This window comes from Rattus norvegicus, chromosome 7 (assembly GCF_021556685.1).
Source record: "Rattus norvegicus strain SHRSP/BbbUtx chromosome 7, alternate assembly SHRSP_T2T, whole genome shotgun sequence".
Taxonomy (NCBI): domain Eukaryota; kingdom Metazoa; phylum Chordata; class Mammalia; order Rodentia; family Muridae; genus Rattus; species Rattus norvegicus.
In genome coordinates this window covers 131,013,640-131,029,841 of record NC_141540.1, presented here as the reverse complement: position 1 = coordinate 131,029,841, position 16,202 = coordinate 131,013,640, and the positions used below count along the sequence as shown (strand labels likewise).

Genomic DNA, 16,202 nt, shown 5'->3' with positions numbered 1-16,202 from the left:
CCTTTCCTGTCAAATTCTAGAGATGAGATGTTTGACTCCCATGCTCTAGAAAATACTAAACAAACATTTACCCTTTTCGTAAATTGTTTACGCCTATAACGCTCTTTCAGGCTTCTGGATAACACAACATATTGTCCAACAGCCCCAACGGTATCTTAAAACGTTCATTAGGTTTTGTAAGATGTTCAGTCACCAAACACTGACCACCCATATCCATCTGTCCCAAACTTTAATCAGACTAAAGAAACAGAAGGCAAAAAAAAATTATAATTACTCAGATCGACTTGTTACTTATTTTGACTTAAATCTCGACATAATAAAAAGTTTGTGTTACTGAAACAAAATAATGACTTTAACAACAAAACAAAGAAATCTACTGTTTGAAGTCAAAGCCAGGACATAAGGAGTGGCAAGAAATGCCTGCCGTTGTATATCATGAGAACTTTAATTAGACTAGAGTATAGGTCTGTTTCATTAAAGATTTGTTTATGCTGTGCCTCGTCCTTTTCTTATTCTCCCCATCCCTTCTCTTTCCACTGGCAATGTAATTAGTATGCAGAACACAACCCTCATTTTATTAGGAGATCAGATCCATTCTATCCTCCACAGAAATTATGCTAAAATTTTGTTTTGCAGTGTCATTTTGGAGTTTGAGGTCCAGCACTCATCAACCCTTTGCGTGTGCCCTTTAACACTCCCTGCATTAAGCTTCCTGTCATTCTTACCTGAAGTCCTGGATAAACCACGCTCAGAAAATCTCTTAAAATAGATCCGACTAGGTCAGCTGGAGTGGCCTGCAGCTCCAGGGTCACCCCTCGGGAAATAAAATAGCTTGGAGTGAAAATATTTTTTTTTTTTGCGTATGTGCATGAGTAAATGACACTGTTCTATTGGTGTGAAAAGATACCATGACCAAGGCAACTCTTATTTTAAAAAAAAGCTTTGAACTAGGGCTTGCTTACAGATTCAGAGGTTTAGTTCCATGGCTGGGAGCATTGGCAGAATACAGGCAGAGGTGGTGCTGGAGTAGTAGCTGAGACTTCTACATCCAGATCAGCAGGTAGTAGGGAGAAAGCACCACTAGACCTGGCTTGTGCTTTTGAAACCTTAAAGCCCACCCCCAGTGACACACTTCCTACAAGACCACACCTACTCCAACAAGGTCATGCCTCCTATACTGCTACTTCTTGTAACCAAGCATTCAAATATGTGAGCCTATGGTGTCCATTCTTATTCAAGTCACCACAGTAAATGAATATAAAAGGAGGAGAATTTGGGGAAAGGGTGCCCCCTTCAACTGGAAGAAAAGGGTCTCTATTGGACAATCTAGCTACTTCTTTTTTTTTTTTTCCGGAGCTGGGGACCGAACCCAGGGCCTTGCGCTTGCTAGGCAAGCGCTCTACCACTGAGCCAAATCCCCAACCCCCTAGCTGCTTCTTTGAGTGAGGTTCTAGCTCTAAGACTGTTGAGACCTTGTTCCTTAGAAACTCTTTTCCATGCTTTACTGACAATAAATTATCCCACTTCACTTAGTATTTGAATGAATAACAATTTCTTTCAAAGGAATGAGATCACTTCTCCAACATCAAGCACAAACCAGGATCCCTTCCCACACTGACCCTGTGTGTCCTTCTGTATTTCTAAAGAAGACCCTGGAGATACTTAGGGACCAAGGTGGTACCCATAAAGCAAAAGTCCTTACATTATTTAAAATTTACAGTTAATTCAAGTTCCAAATTTGATACATTCAAACCCACCAAAATACCTGAAACCTAACATAAGCACTTAAAACAATTTATTGTTTCATTTTAATCTCAAACCACTGTGGAAATTTCTTAGCTGATTGACACACTAAGCATATAACAGATATCCCTTTAAAACTGCAGGGACGGTTGACCATAAACACCCTACCATAGAAATGTTTCTTTAAAAACATAAAAGGTGGAAACTTTACCTCCCCCAAAGATTTATTGTTCCCTACTTTACATTCTATAAACGTTAAAACTTTGAATAATAATGGGTGGGTGTTTTGTCGCATAGCAGCAGTGTGCTGCTGGGCCATTGCCACCAGCTCCCCAACCAGTTTGGTGGAAAAGTGAAATCGGTAACGCTTGGAACCCTGGCCTTCTAAGCCATGGGGTTGGCAGTATGTTTTCAGTTTCACAGAAGATAGAAATGGCATCTGGGTGCCGGCATGGAGACTAAAACACGGTCATGAATTGTGATTTTGCTTATGAGAAACCCCTGGAAGCATCACTCACAACACAATCCCTGCCTCACAGGCAGCAAATATGAGGAGAAGAGGAAAGGGAGAGCCTTACAGAAGAGGCCTAGCACTTCATTCAGGGAGCAGGAGGACTGGCTGTCGCCCCCACCACTCTGTTCCTCGGGATGTTCGCTAACATTCATTTTCTCGCTATATAAGAGATCTATCGACCAGCTGTCTCTGTTGTGGGTCCCACTGTAATCAGCTCTCCACTGTTGCTAAATGTACTTTCATATACTGTGAAACTGTTATTGGTTCCGTCAGATGAAGACGGTGTTAACGGTGGGCTAGAGGTGCACAGCCAAGATTGTGTGAGGGGGGTCTTTGGAAGAATACCCCTAAACAGAATACAAGAAATATTTATAAAGTCTAAAGACTTCATATTTTTAAAGACGCCCACCTTTATATCTGAGACAGGGCGTTACACTTATGCAAAATTGAAAACAGGACTGCAATTATTTTTTTACACTAATGCTACTTTAAAGGTAGACTTCTTGTTTGGATCCACCGTTACTCTTAATCAACAGCTTTGCGGGCCAAAGTGGCTACAGTACCGTGTTCAAAACCTCACTTTGTGTTCAGGAGAGAAACTCTGTCCTCCATCTCAAAAAAGCTGGTTTGATTATCAATAAGCTATGATGACTATGTTAATGTCACAAGTGACAAGGTCACTTCACAAGGTGTTCCACTTAGGACATATAACTCAGCCATAGCCCATTACCTTTTGGATGCAGGGTCATTACTTATGTATTGAGTGTATTAATACTGACCATGCACCCCCTAAATGTGTTATAGAAGGAAATACATCTTTGCCTTCTGGAGAGACCTTCCTAGGTTACCACACAGCCTTTTGGACGTTGTCAGCAAGTTTCTCAGGATACTGCCCTGTTGGCAGAGACTTTTCACTGCTGCCCTTGTCAGCTAACACACACACATAGAGTGACTGGAAGTGTGGTATCTACTTGCCATGACTCTCTGCAATTGTTAAGCCCTCACCAAATGGTAGCTTCCACCAAGCTTCCAGTCCTAAGACTGAGAGTGAATCTTCAGCATCAAATCTTCCAATTGGCTCGCATCTTCAGCAAAACTGCCACGTCATGGTTTCTATGTTAGGAGAGTTAGATACAAAAATGAAGGAACTTTGAATACTGGTTTTTATAAATAACCAAGCTGCCGTTGATTATTTACTGCTGAAACAGCACACTTGGCCCTGAACAGTTTCCCGATGGTATCTTCAATATTACAGATTCTCTCAACTGGTGGACCAACTGCTCGAGGGCATCACTAACATCATGACTCCTTCCTGGTGTAGCTGGTAGAATTGGTTTTCTTGGCGCTTTCCCTTTCTGGAACCACAGGCATGTAACATAACTTTGAATTTAATTTTACCTGTGGTTTTCAATGCCTCACGAACATATATCATATGGTGTTTGTATTGCTCTTGATGTGTTCCCAGAAAAGGGGGGGACATGTGTCCTGCACGTAATAGACTTTCCTACACTGTACGGCTCTGTGAGCCCTGTTCCCATAGCTCTTTTTTACTCCCTTTGGGAATGCCTCTCCATGCTGGAGGAATATGAAAAGCAAGCAGCCCCCTCCCTGTTCAGCAATGCAGCTTAGACACTCAGGGGCATTGTGCACGCACTCCCCATTTGGCCATGAGATCTTCTGTACCCTGCACACAACTGGTGGTAGTGATGAGAGATGCGTGCTGCTTTCTGTCCCTGTTGAACCTTGATCTATATTGGGATAAAAGCTTCAGCAGAGCCCAGTAAAGAGCTCTTGAACAGCGTCACCTGTAGTCCCCAGAATGTGTTGAATCATGATTGTATTTCAGTTCCTCAGCAACAGTCATTGGCAGGCCACGACAGCTATGCTGGTCAGAAGAAACAGATTTTTACAAGAAACCCATCAACACACACACACACACACACACACACACACACACACACACACACAAATCGCTTAAGTGTAAAGTGATAAGTTTAGCACAAGGATCAAACAATTGTCTGTGTATGTAAAAGAAACACTAGGGCACCAAAACCTATAAACCTAAAAAAAAATTATTGGGATCCAATGGGGAAGCGGGTATGGCCACCGAATAAAAGGAGAATGTTAACATTCCACGTTCAAAACTGGGAAGAAATTCAGCAAAATAACATTGAACTAAAAAGCTTCTCATGAAACAGGTGTACCTCTCAAGATATCCAGAACACTGCACTCTCTGCCTATTGAACCCACATGCTTTTCAACTACAGATGGAGATTTCTCTAGGGTAGGTCAAACGTTAAACCACAGATTAAGTCTTTGGACACCCACAACCCATAACACATTTAACTGGGCAAGGTCCAGAGTCTCCTCTAAAATAGGCCATAAGAGAAGAAAGACCACACTCACCACCTTGTATAAGTTAATACTGAAAGTCCGGCCCATAAAGGATTTTAAGAGAGAAAGAAATAAAGGGAATTAAAATAGGAAACAGAGAATTAAACCATCTGTCCTCACAGATGATGGTATCTTATATGCACACAACCTACATATTCGTGCAGAAAGTGTTGTAACTGATGAGCAAATTCAGCATATTGAATGCGCAGAAATGTCAATATGTCCACATTTGTGGGCATATTGAAAGAACTATATTATGCCTTCTTATTTTCTAGTTCTTTATATATCTCTATCCTGTCTGTCTGTCTATCTATCTATCTATCTATCTATCTATCTATCTTCTTAGCAAGGGATGAAGAAATCCTATGAAAGTAATCATCTTGATTACACACACACACACACAGAGAGAGAGAGAGAGAGAGAGAGAGAGAGAGAGAGAGAGAGAGCATACTCAAGGCTGCACAAGATTTCATCAGTTTATGAATTAGTCTGTCATCAACAACATTGGTAACATTTGCGGTATCTGACACATAATACACTAGTGTAGGCCTGAACACAAGGGTCCCTCAAGGCTCTGTGGAGGCTGACAAGGTCAGCACCTCCTCCATGTTCTCCTAAGTCACACTGCACATACACAGAACAGCAAACCAGGACAATGAAACTGCCATTGCATGCCCCAGATCCAGCAGACCTGGACAGCAAGCCCTGAGGACACATCCCTCAGATGCATTGAGCAGAGAAGAACATTGTCACAGAAAACTGATTTGATTTCCCTCCAAGATGATGTTTTCAGTCGATGGTGAGAAAATGGAGGAAAATAGCGGCTTCACATAACAACACATTTAATAACTTTTTTTTCAGTGTACAGGAGTATAAAAGATGTTCCTTTTCCCATTTCGGTGGCCGGTCAGCCATTCCATTTATCTGGGCTGAAGGGAGCTAAGTTCTGGGCTGCATTCTGAGCCAGTAGTAATCCTTTCTGTCTCGTTCAGTCTTACTCCTGAATCTAAGTTGAGTTTTTTTTCCTCCTTCTGGCAAGTGATTATAATTTAGTTTGGTATTTGATATTTGGGAAAACACCATAATGAGACTGAAATATGTATTATATTGACTAAATGAAAACTTCTAGAAATTGGTGTTTAATTGGATCTCTGTCTTAAGTTATATTTTACGTACCCCTCTCCTTCTCTGGAACTCTTTCCTTCCCCAGACATTATCTGATGAGACATTAGTGAGTAGTTTCTATACTTATTTCAACTCTCTGTCACTTTTTATTGTTTTGTTTCCTATAGTGTAAAAGTATCATTTGCCATAACTTCCCTGAAGGGGTGTTAAAGGTCTTAGGAGAATCAGTAGGAAGGGAGATGATGATGTCGCAATGGCTATGGACAGGCCAGTGACCCTCTACATCAGTTTTGTAATGTTCATTTCGAAGTATGTCCAAATATTCTTCCTCAAAATTGAAAACGTTAATGTACAGAACCATGGACGACACTGTGACAGTTTAAAAATGCACATAGTGTGTAATTATATTATCAGGATAATTAGCATATCGATTCCCTCAAATGTTCGTGAGTTCTTTCCCTTGAGAGGCATTCAAACTCCTCTGTGTCAGCTACTTTTAAAGTATTCAATTAATTGTTGTAAAGCATACTTACCTGATCATCAATGATCATCAAACACTCAAAGTTCTTCCTCCCTTCTAATTGCATCCTCTGTGTATATATATATATATATATATATATGTATATATACATATATATGTGTATGTATATATATAAAGGTATGTATGTATGTGTATATATATATACATATATATATATATATATATCCATACCTCAGGATCTAGTAACCTTTTTTTTTCTACTCTCTAGTTGTACAAGATCAGTTTTGGGGTTCCACAAGTGAGTACTACTGTTTGGCTTCATGTTCCTTCCTTATTTCAGTGAGTCCTCTAGGCTCAGCCATGTTACTGCAGATAACAGGCCTTCATCCATAGTTATGGTCAAATAATGTGCCATTATGGTCTTCTGGAGATGTGACTAGATTGATTCCATAGCTTGTCTGTTATGGCCAGTGATGGCACAAATGTGAACATATTGACATTTCTGCAAATTCAGAAGGAAACTCAACTTAGATTCAGGAGTAAGACTGAGCAAGACAGAAAGGATTACTACTGGCTCAGAATGCAGCCCAGAACTTAGCTCCCTTCAGCCCAGATAAATGGAATGGCTGACCGGCCACCAAAATGGAAGAAGGAACATCTTTTATACTCCTGTACACTGAAAGAAAAAAGTTATTAAATGTGTTGTTATGTGAAGCCGCTATTTTCCTCCATTTTCTCACCATCGTCTGAAAACATCATCTTGGAGGGAAATCAAATCAGTTTTCTGTGACAATGTTCTTCTCTGCTCAATGCATCTGAGGGATGTGTCCTCAGGGCTTGCTGCCCAGGTCTGCTGGATCTGGGGCATGCAATGGCAGTTTCATTGTCCTGGTTTGCTGTTCTGTGTATGTGCAGTGTGACTTAGGAGAACATGGAGGAGGTGTTGACCTTGTCAGCTTCCACAGAGCCTTGAGGGACCCTTGTGTTCAGGCCTACACTAGTGTATTATGTGTCAGATACAGCAAATGTTACCAATGTTGTTGATGACAGACTAATTCATAAACTTACAAAATCCTGTGCAGTCTGTAGTGTTTGTGTGTGTGTGTGTGTGTGTGTGTACATCCAAACTTTCACAAAGATAATGGTTTCTTTATGATTTATTCATCCCTTGCTAATGATAGACAGATAGATGATAGATAGATAGATAGATAGATAGATAGATAGATAGATAGATAAGAATGATAGATGGATAGGTAGGTTATAAGAAGAATGCTTAATATAGTTCTTGGACAAACTACATTACAAATGCATTTAGATTCTTAAATCTAAATTTTCTTATGTAAGGAAAATCTTATAAATTAAAATTTCAAGGCAACTCTATAGGTAACAGAAAAATAAATTAACATTGGCTTAGATATATATCATCTCATTATTACCCACAACTCAACTACTGAGTTCATATAAATCTTTGGGAGTATAAAACAAGTTCTGTATTAGAAATGTTGAATAAGAAATTCAGAATATAAGCAAACATAGTCGAAGTAAGTAATGTGCCTAGAAATGTCAATGTGTCAAGTTCTACTCATGATCTCAAATAAGTTAAACTTGAAATCTTCCATTAGTTTTAAGAAGTAGATATTGGCAAGAATGGTTTCCCTAGGATTGAAGAGGGATAGGGTACTGTGCGAAGCACTCAGGGCATTGAGTGGAAACTTCTTTTTTGGACAGAAAAGAAGGGCCTGATGGGTATTGGAGGTCGGTTATCTCTGGCGATACCTCATCTCCACATTTAACTGGTTCTGGAACTTAATGCAACTAATACAGCAGTTCTAGCCCTCTTTTTCCTAATGTATAAACTTGGTATAGTAAAAATTGATTATGATAACTAAATGAACTGACACATGCAAAAAATTTTAGAGTAGCACATATATATTTTAAGGTCTTGGAAATATTACTTTCAAATAACTTGGGTAAAAGTGACAGAGTTTAAAGAAATTAATTAGAATAAGAAAAAGGGGGAAATGTTTTTTAAACCATTGTTTCATTGTTGTTTAAGTAGAAAAAAGACTTAATTTAAAGTTGTCAAGTAAGCACAGAGACAAAGAGAAGAATGATTAATGAGGAGACATAATTTAGGGGATGGGCTGGGAACCACAGCTGTGCTACAATGGTGTCTTGAGAAACTATAATAATATTCTTCCATTGTGATGGAGGGGTGGGAGGGATGGTCAAAGACAAAAGGATATATGTTTGGAGGTGGGCTTGTAAGGAGCTAAACTTGCTCTCCCAGATCCCCCTATAGATCCTACAGGGCAGTAGAGAAAACCCGGACAGGGAGACACTGCAGTAGTAAAGAGGCACATTTTTCACCTGTTGAAGATCAAACCTGATCAAATCTCTCTGCCTAAAACTCATGACATCAAGGGAAAACTTAAAGGGTAGGGCAACACTTGGCCTATCTAACTTAGCTGAATACCCCAGAATTGTTTCTGCTGACAAAGGGGTAGAGACTGGCTTGTTCATATAGCTGTATCAAGTACTCCAAGGCTACTCTAGCTGGAAGAGGAGTCTGAAGCCTCTGGTAAAGGTTTCTCAGTTTACATTTCGGCAATTTTGCACATGTTCTCTTAAGGTCTGTTAAGTTAAGTATTGTCATTATACTCCCACCTACAGACATCTATTGTGGTTTTGTTTTGTTTTTTTACCATTTTCTCCTGATTAAGTCTTCAAGAAAGCCTTGATCTTGTCTTATTTTAGTACGGCCAGGTGTAAATTCTAGAATCTTTCTTATGCTTCAACTTTTGCTCAAAGAGATTCACCTGTACATAATGAGCACATATTTTATGCTGTTCTGGAAGATAACCGGTGTCACGTGAAATTTGTTCTTTATAAGAAAAGCACAAGATATAATCTGAATGTCAGAGACGCCCTTGTTCTATCAGTAGAAGAAAGAGGGACTCAGCTTGAGGAAGCAGAGAGGCTCTGATTTTGTGAGATGCTCCACAGCACATGGCACGTTTCTACTCTTCTTGTTCTGTCATCCTGAGTTCTAAAACTTGTTCCAAACTTGACCAAAATCTTATAAATAGAAACACTATTATCTGTCCCCAGATAAATCTTGGAAGAAATCTTAGGCAAATATTTGAAGGTCAAAGCAGCCCTCTAAAGACCTAGGTATTCAAGGTAAGAAAAGAGTTCTTACCTGAAAGGAGTAAAGTGGCCTGAGCCAAGCTGACTTCAGGACAGGCTGCAGACTAGCAATGTAGGAGACCAGGCCTGAGTTCCTACTCCGCAGAACAGGGCAAGTCAGTTACTGGAACAACTGCAGGCTTATGTCAAGAGGTACCCTCCCAGCTTGCAAAAGGACAGTTAGCCAAGCTTGCAGCCAAGGGGGTCAAGAACTACTCCTCCTTGGCCTGAAGCAAGAATAGTTATTCTGAACCATAGCATCATCCAGACCTCTAGAGAGAAAACCCACCAAAATTGAATTTGTGAATTCAGTTGGGGTCCTTCCATCCTGATGGAATTGGGTCACTCCATGCAGGAATAAACGTTCTTTGCTTCTTCATACTATTTTCATCTGGGGTATCATTCCTTAGCGATTCAGGAAACCTATCAGCCAACATATTTTGATAGTGACTTTATAGGACAAACTAAAGAAGATATAAAAGAAACATCAAGTCATACACCCTTTTCACATGTTAGAGGCTATCTAAAAGGGCTCTTTGAAGCCGCCAGGGATTGGTTGTAAATATTTCCTAATAATAAGAAACTTGATAAATAACTAAGTAATGCAAACTTAAGAATACCATCCAATGGAAAAAAGATAGCATTTTCAGCAAATGGTGCTGGTTCAACTGGAGGTCAACATGTAGAAGAATGCAGATTGATCCATGCTTATCACCCTGTACAAAGCTTAAGTCCAAGTGGATCAAGGACCTCCACATCAAACCTGATACACTCAAACTAATAGAAGAAAAACTAGGGAAGCATCTGGAACACATGGGCACTGGAAAAAATTTCCTGAACAAAACACCAATGGCTTATGCTCTAAGATCAAGAATCGACAAATGGGATCTCATAAAACTGCAAAGCTTCTGTAAGGCAAAGGACACTGTGGTTAGGACAAATCGGCAACCAACAGATTGGGAAAAGATCTTTACCAATCCTACAACAGATAGAGGCCTTATATCCAAAATATACAAAGAACTCAAGAAGTTAGACCGCAGGGAGACAAATAACCCTATTAAAAAATGGGGTTTAGAGCTAAACAAAGAATTCACAGCTGAGGAATGCTGAATGGCTGAGAAACACCTAAAGAAATGTTCAACATCTTTAGTCATAAGGGAAATGCAAATCAAAACAACCCTGAGATTTCACCTCACACCAGTGAGAATGGCTAAGATCAAAAACTCAGGTGACAGCAGATGCTGGCGAGGATGCGGAGAAAGAGGAACACTCCTCCATTGTTGGTGGGATTGCAGACTGGTACAACCATTCTGGAAATCAGTCTGGAGGTTCCTCAGAAAATTGGACATTGAACTGCCTGAGGATCCAGCTATACCTCTCTTGGGCATATACCCAAAAGATGCCCCAACATATAAAAAAGACACGTGCTCCACTATGTTCATCGCAGCCTTATTTATAATAGCCAGAAGCTGGAAAGAACCCAGATGCCCTTCAACAGAGGAATGGATACAGAAAATGTGGTACATCTACACAATGGAATATTACTCAGCTATCAAAAACAACGGCTTTATGAAATTCGTAGGCAAATGGTTGGAACTGGAAAATATCATCCTGAGTGAGCTAACCCAAACACAGAAAGACATACATGGTATGCACTCACTGATAAGTGGCTATTAGCCCAAATGCTTGAATTACCCTAGATGCCTAGAACAAATGAAACTCAAGACGGATGATCAAAATGTGAATGCTTCACTCCTTCTCTAAAAGGGGAACAAGAATACCCTTGGCAGGGAAGAGAGAGGCAAAGATTAAAACAGAGACTGAAGGAACTCCCATTCAGAGCCTGCCCCACATGTGGCCCATACATATACAGCCACCCAATTAGACAAGATGGATGAAGCAAAGAAGTACAGACCGACAGGAGCCGGATGTAGATCTCTCCTGAGAGACACAGCCAGAATACAGCAAATACAGAGGCGAATGCCAGCAGCAAACCACTGAACTGAGAATAGGACCCCCGTTGAAGGAATCAGAGAAAGAACTGGAAGAGCTTGAAGGGGCTCGAGACCCCATATGTACAACAATGCTAAGCAACTAGAGCTTCCAGGGACTAAGCCACTACCTAAAGACTATGCATGGACTGACCCTGGACTCTGACCTCATAGGTAGCAATGAATATCCTAGTAAGAGCACCAGTGGAAGGAGAAGCCCTGGGTCCTGCTAAGACTGAACCCCCAGTGAACTAGACTGTTGGGGGGAGGGCGGCAATGGGGGGAGGGTTGGGAGGGGAACACCCATAAGGAAGGGGAGGGGGGAGGGGGATGTTTGCCCGGAAACCAAAGAATTATTATTAAGTATTAAATAAATTTAAAAAAAAAGAATACCCAAAGATATACGTAAGATATTAACAACCAGTAACATTTTCCTAACTTCATACCCCTAATTCTTGTTATAAGATCTCAAAGAACATAACCAAGATAGAGTGTGTGTGTGTGTGTGTGTGTGTGTGTGTGTGTGTATGTGTGTGTGTGTGGTGTAGCATGTATATGTGTCAATAATTAAAAAAGATATCATGAATTTGAGAGGGAATTTGGGGTTACAAAAGAAGAATGGGAAGGTGAGAGGGAAGAATAGAAATTATATAGAGTACTTATATACAAGATTCTTTTTTAAAAAAACTAGAGTGATCTTAAATAACTTAATGATTTATCTGAAAGCCTTAGAAAAACAATACACACAAAGAGCAGACAAGGGATAATAAAAATCAGGGGCTGATAACAAATGAGAAGTGGAAAAAAAGGAGTGCAAAGAATAAGGAAACAAAGAGTTGGCTCTTCGAGTGGATTTAAAGGATTGACAAACCTTTAATCAGATTAACCAAAAGAAGGAGGGAAATGAATGGGTAGAGTTGCTATATTTTAGTTTTCACTTTAACCCCATAGAATCACACACCAAACTAGCATGGCATTCCAACCCTTGTCCAGAACTGACATGGTTAGGGGAAAACCGACATTACTAAGGAACTATTTCTCTCAGCCTTCCCCGTCTTAAAGGGACAGCCAAACACAAAAGACACCACATTCAATAAATAATGTTGATCAGACAAGATAGCTCCAAGTTGAAGAGTGAAACTAGATCCGTATCTCTGAGCCTGCGCAAAATTCAACTCTAAATAGATCGAAGGCCTGATAGACTGTATATACTTCAGAAGAAAGTAGATAATACATCGGAATTACAAGCATGAGGAAGGACTTTCTGACCCCCTGTACTGAGCACACAAAGACTAAGTAATTGACACAGGTCCCAGATATAGAGTAATAGTGGGCACTTCATTCGGTCTGGTGTTTTGGAAACTGCCTTCTGCGGGATCATAGACTCCAAGGGATGACCAAGATTTTGACTTAATCTGACTTAACTCTGTCATAGTCTCTGTCTCTCTGTCTCTCTGTCTCTCTCTGTCTCTCTCTGTCTCTCTCTGTCTCTCTCTGTCTCTCTCTGTCTCTCTCTGTCTCTCTCTCTCTCTCTGTGTGTGTGTGTGTGTGTGTGTGTGTGTGTGATGGATAAGTGCATTAAATAGATTTGAAAATAAAAGCATAAAACCAGGTATGAAGTGATGCACCTTCAAAATGGCTGTTTAATTTTATACCAGTCCATTGAGATGTGTAGGCTTTGGGTCAGGTTAATCTAGTGCTATCATATGTTCCATTTGGAAGCTCTTCATAATAAAATTTTATTTATTAAAACAAACAAAAAACGCAAGCATCAAGAAAGCAAGCAGCCCAATTAAAAATCGGATATGGAACTAAATAGAGAATTCTCAGAAGATGAAACTTCAAATGATTAAAAAAATAATTTGAAAGTGTTCGACAATCCTTAGCCAACAAAGAAATGCAAACTGAACTACCTATGAGGTTTTGTTTTATCCCTGGTCAGAATGGTGAAGATTAATAAAACCAATGATAGCAAATACTAGCAGAGATGTGAGAAAGAGAACACTTATGCACTGCTGGTCCATGTGCAAACTGATACAGCCACTAAGAAAATCATTGTGGAGATTGCTCAAAAAACTAGAAATAGGTCTACCAGATGATCCAGCTACACTACTTTTAGATGTCACTTCCCATATTCCCTCCTTCTCCCTCCTCTTCTCTCCTCCTCATCATTTGATTCTTCCATTCAAATTCCCTCACATCCCTCTATAACTACTTTATTTTCACTTCCTAGGGAGATCCATCCCTCCCCCATAGTCCCTTCCTTTCTACCCAAAAATGTGGTTATATGAATTGTTTCATGCTTATAAAAGACTTAGATAATATCCACATGAGTGAATACATAACATGTTTGTCTTTTGGGGTTACCTAATTCTGGATGATTTTTTTAAAAAATAATCTATGGACATAATTGTACATTTTATTTATTTTAACAACTGAGTAATATTCATTGTGTAAGTATACCACATTTTCTTTATCCATTCTCCCATTGACAGGCATTTAGACAGTTTCTAATTTCTGGCTATTATGAACAGAGTAACAATGGACACCGCTGAGCAAGTGTCTTTGTTTCACTGATCCTTTGTGGTTTCGTTTTTATTTTATTGGTTTTAGCCCCAAGATTGACTATTTCTTGAATTCTACTCTTTTGGGGTGTTATTTCTTCTTCTCGTTCTAGAACTTTCAGTTGTACTATTAAGCTACTAATGTGAGATCTCTCCAATTAGCGACTGGAGGCACTTAGTGCTATGAATTTGCCTCTTAAAACTGCCTTCACTGTGTCCCATAAGTTGAGCACATTGGGTTTCCATTTTCATTCAATTCTAAAGATTTTATCATATTTTTTAAAATTTCGTTCTTGACAATTTTTTTATTCGGTAGTACAGTTTCCGTGTGTTCTGATGGTAAGCTTACTGATGTTTTTGTTGTGTTTGATATTGATATCCAGTTTTAATATATGGTGTTCAGATGAAATGCAGGGTGTTATTTCAATTTTTTTCTGTCCATTGAAACTTTGTGGTCAATTTTGGAGAAAGCTCCATGAGCTGCTGAGAATGTATAATATTTTGTGTTTGGCTTTAACTATAAATATCTGTTAGGTCCATTTGGTTTATGAAGACATTTAACCCCCACATTCCTCTACATAATTTTTGTCTGCATGACCTGTCTAATAAGGATGGGGTATAGAAGTCACCTATTATGCCTGTGTGAAGGTTAATATGTGATTTATACTGTAATAGTGCTTCTCAAATGAACGTAGATGCCCTTGTGTCTGGTGTAGATATTTAGAGTTGTAATGTCCTCTTGGAGAATTTTTCATTTGATGAATATGCCCTACTCCATCTCTTTTGATGAGTTTTTGTTTGCGCTGTTTTGTTAGATATTAAAATGTCTATACCAGCTTGCTTTTTAGGGACTTTTTTTGGAATATCTTTTTCCATCTCTTTACCCTGAGGTAATTTCTATCCTTGATGTGTTTCTTGGATTCAGAAGGATAAATCTTTTTTTTTTTGTTTTTTTTGTTTTTTTTTTTTTAATTTTGTTTTTTATTAACTTGAGTATTTCTTATATACATTTCGAGTGTTATTCCCTTTCCCGGTTTCCCGGCAAACATCCCCCTCCCCCCTCCCCTTCCTTATGGGTGTTCCCCTCCCAACCCTCCCCCCATTGCCGCCCTCCCCCCATAGACTAGTTCACTGGGGGTTCAGTCTTAGCAGGACCCAGGGCTTCCCCTTCCACTGGTGCTCTTACTAGGATATTCATTGCTACCTATGGGGTCAGAGTCCAGGGTCAGTCCATGTATAGTCTTTAGGTAGTGGCTTAGTCCCTGGAAGCTCTGGTTGCTTGGCATTGTTGTACTTTTGGGGTCTCGAGCCCCTTCAAGCTTTTCCAGTTCTTTCTCTGATTCCTTCAATAGGGGACCTATTCTCAGTTCAGTGGTTTGCTGCTGGCATTCGCCTCTGTATTTGCTGTATTCTGGCTGTGTCTCTCAGGAGCGATCTACATCCGGCTCCTGTCGGTCTGTACTTCTTTGCTTCATCCATCTTGTCTAATTGGGTGGCTGTATATGTATGGGCCACATGTGGGGCAGGCTCTGAATGGGTGTTCCTTCAGTCTCTGTTTTAATCTTTGCCTCTCCCTTCCCTGCCAAGGGTATTCTTTTTCCTCATTTAAAGAAGGAGTGAAGCATTCACATTTTGATCATCCGTCTTGAGTTTCGTTTGTTCTAGGGATCTAGGGTAATTCAAGCATTTGGGCTAATAGCCACTTATCAATGAGTGCATACCATGTATGTCTTTCTGTGATTGGGTTAGCTCACTCAGGATGATATTTTCCAGTTCCAACCATTTGCCTACGAATTTCATAAACTCGTTGTTTTTGATAGCTGAGTAATATTCCATTGTGTAGATGTACCACATTTTCTGTATCCATTCCTCTGTTGAAGGGCATCTGGGTTCTTTCCAGCTTCTGGCTATTATAAATAAGGCTGCGATGAACATAGTGGAGCACGTGTCTCTTTTATATGTTGAGGCATCTTTTGGGTATATGCCCAAGAGAGGTATAGCTGGATCCTCAGGCAGTTCAATGTCCAATTTTCTGAGGAACCTCCAGACTGATTTCCAGAATGGTTTTACCAGTCTGCAACCCCACCAACAATGGAGAAGTGTTCCTCTTTCTCCACATCCTCGCCAGCATCTGCTGTCACCTGAGTTTTTGATCTTAGCCAATCGCACTGGTGTGAGGTGAAATCTAAGGGTTGTTTTGA

The 16,202-nt window shown here is 39.9% G+C and overlaps 1 long non-coding RNA gene across 6 annotated transcripts in view; it reads left to right on the top strand.

The window, feature by feature from the left end:
* LOC148004930 (uncharacterized) overlaps positions 1-16,202 on the top strand; it is a 49,716-nt gene that overhangs the window by 12,974 nt on the left and 20,540 nt on the right. The window lies entirely within an intron of this gene.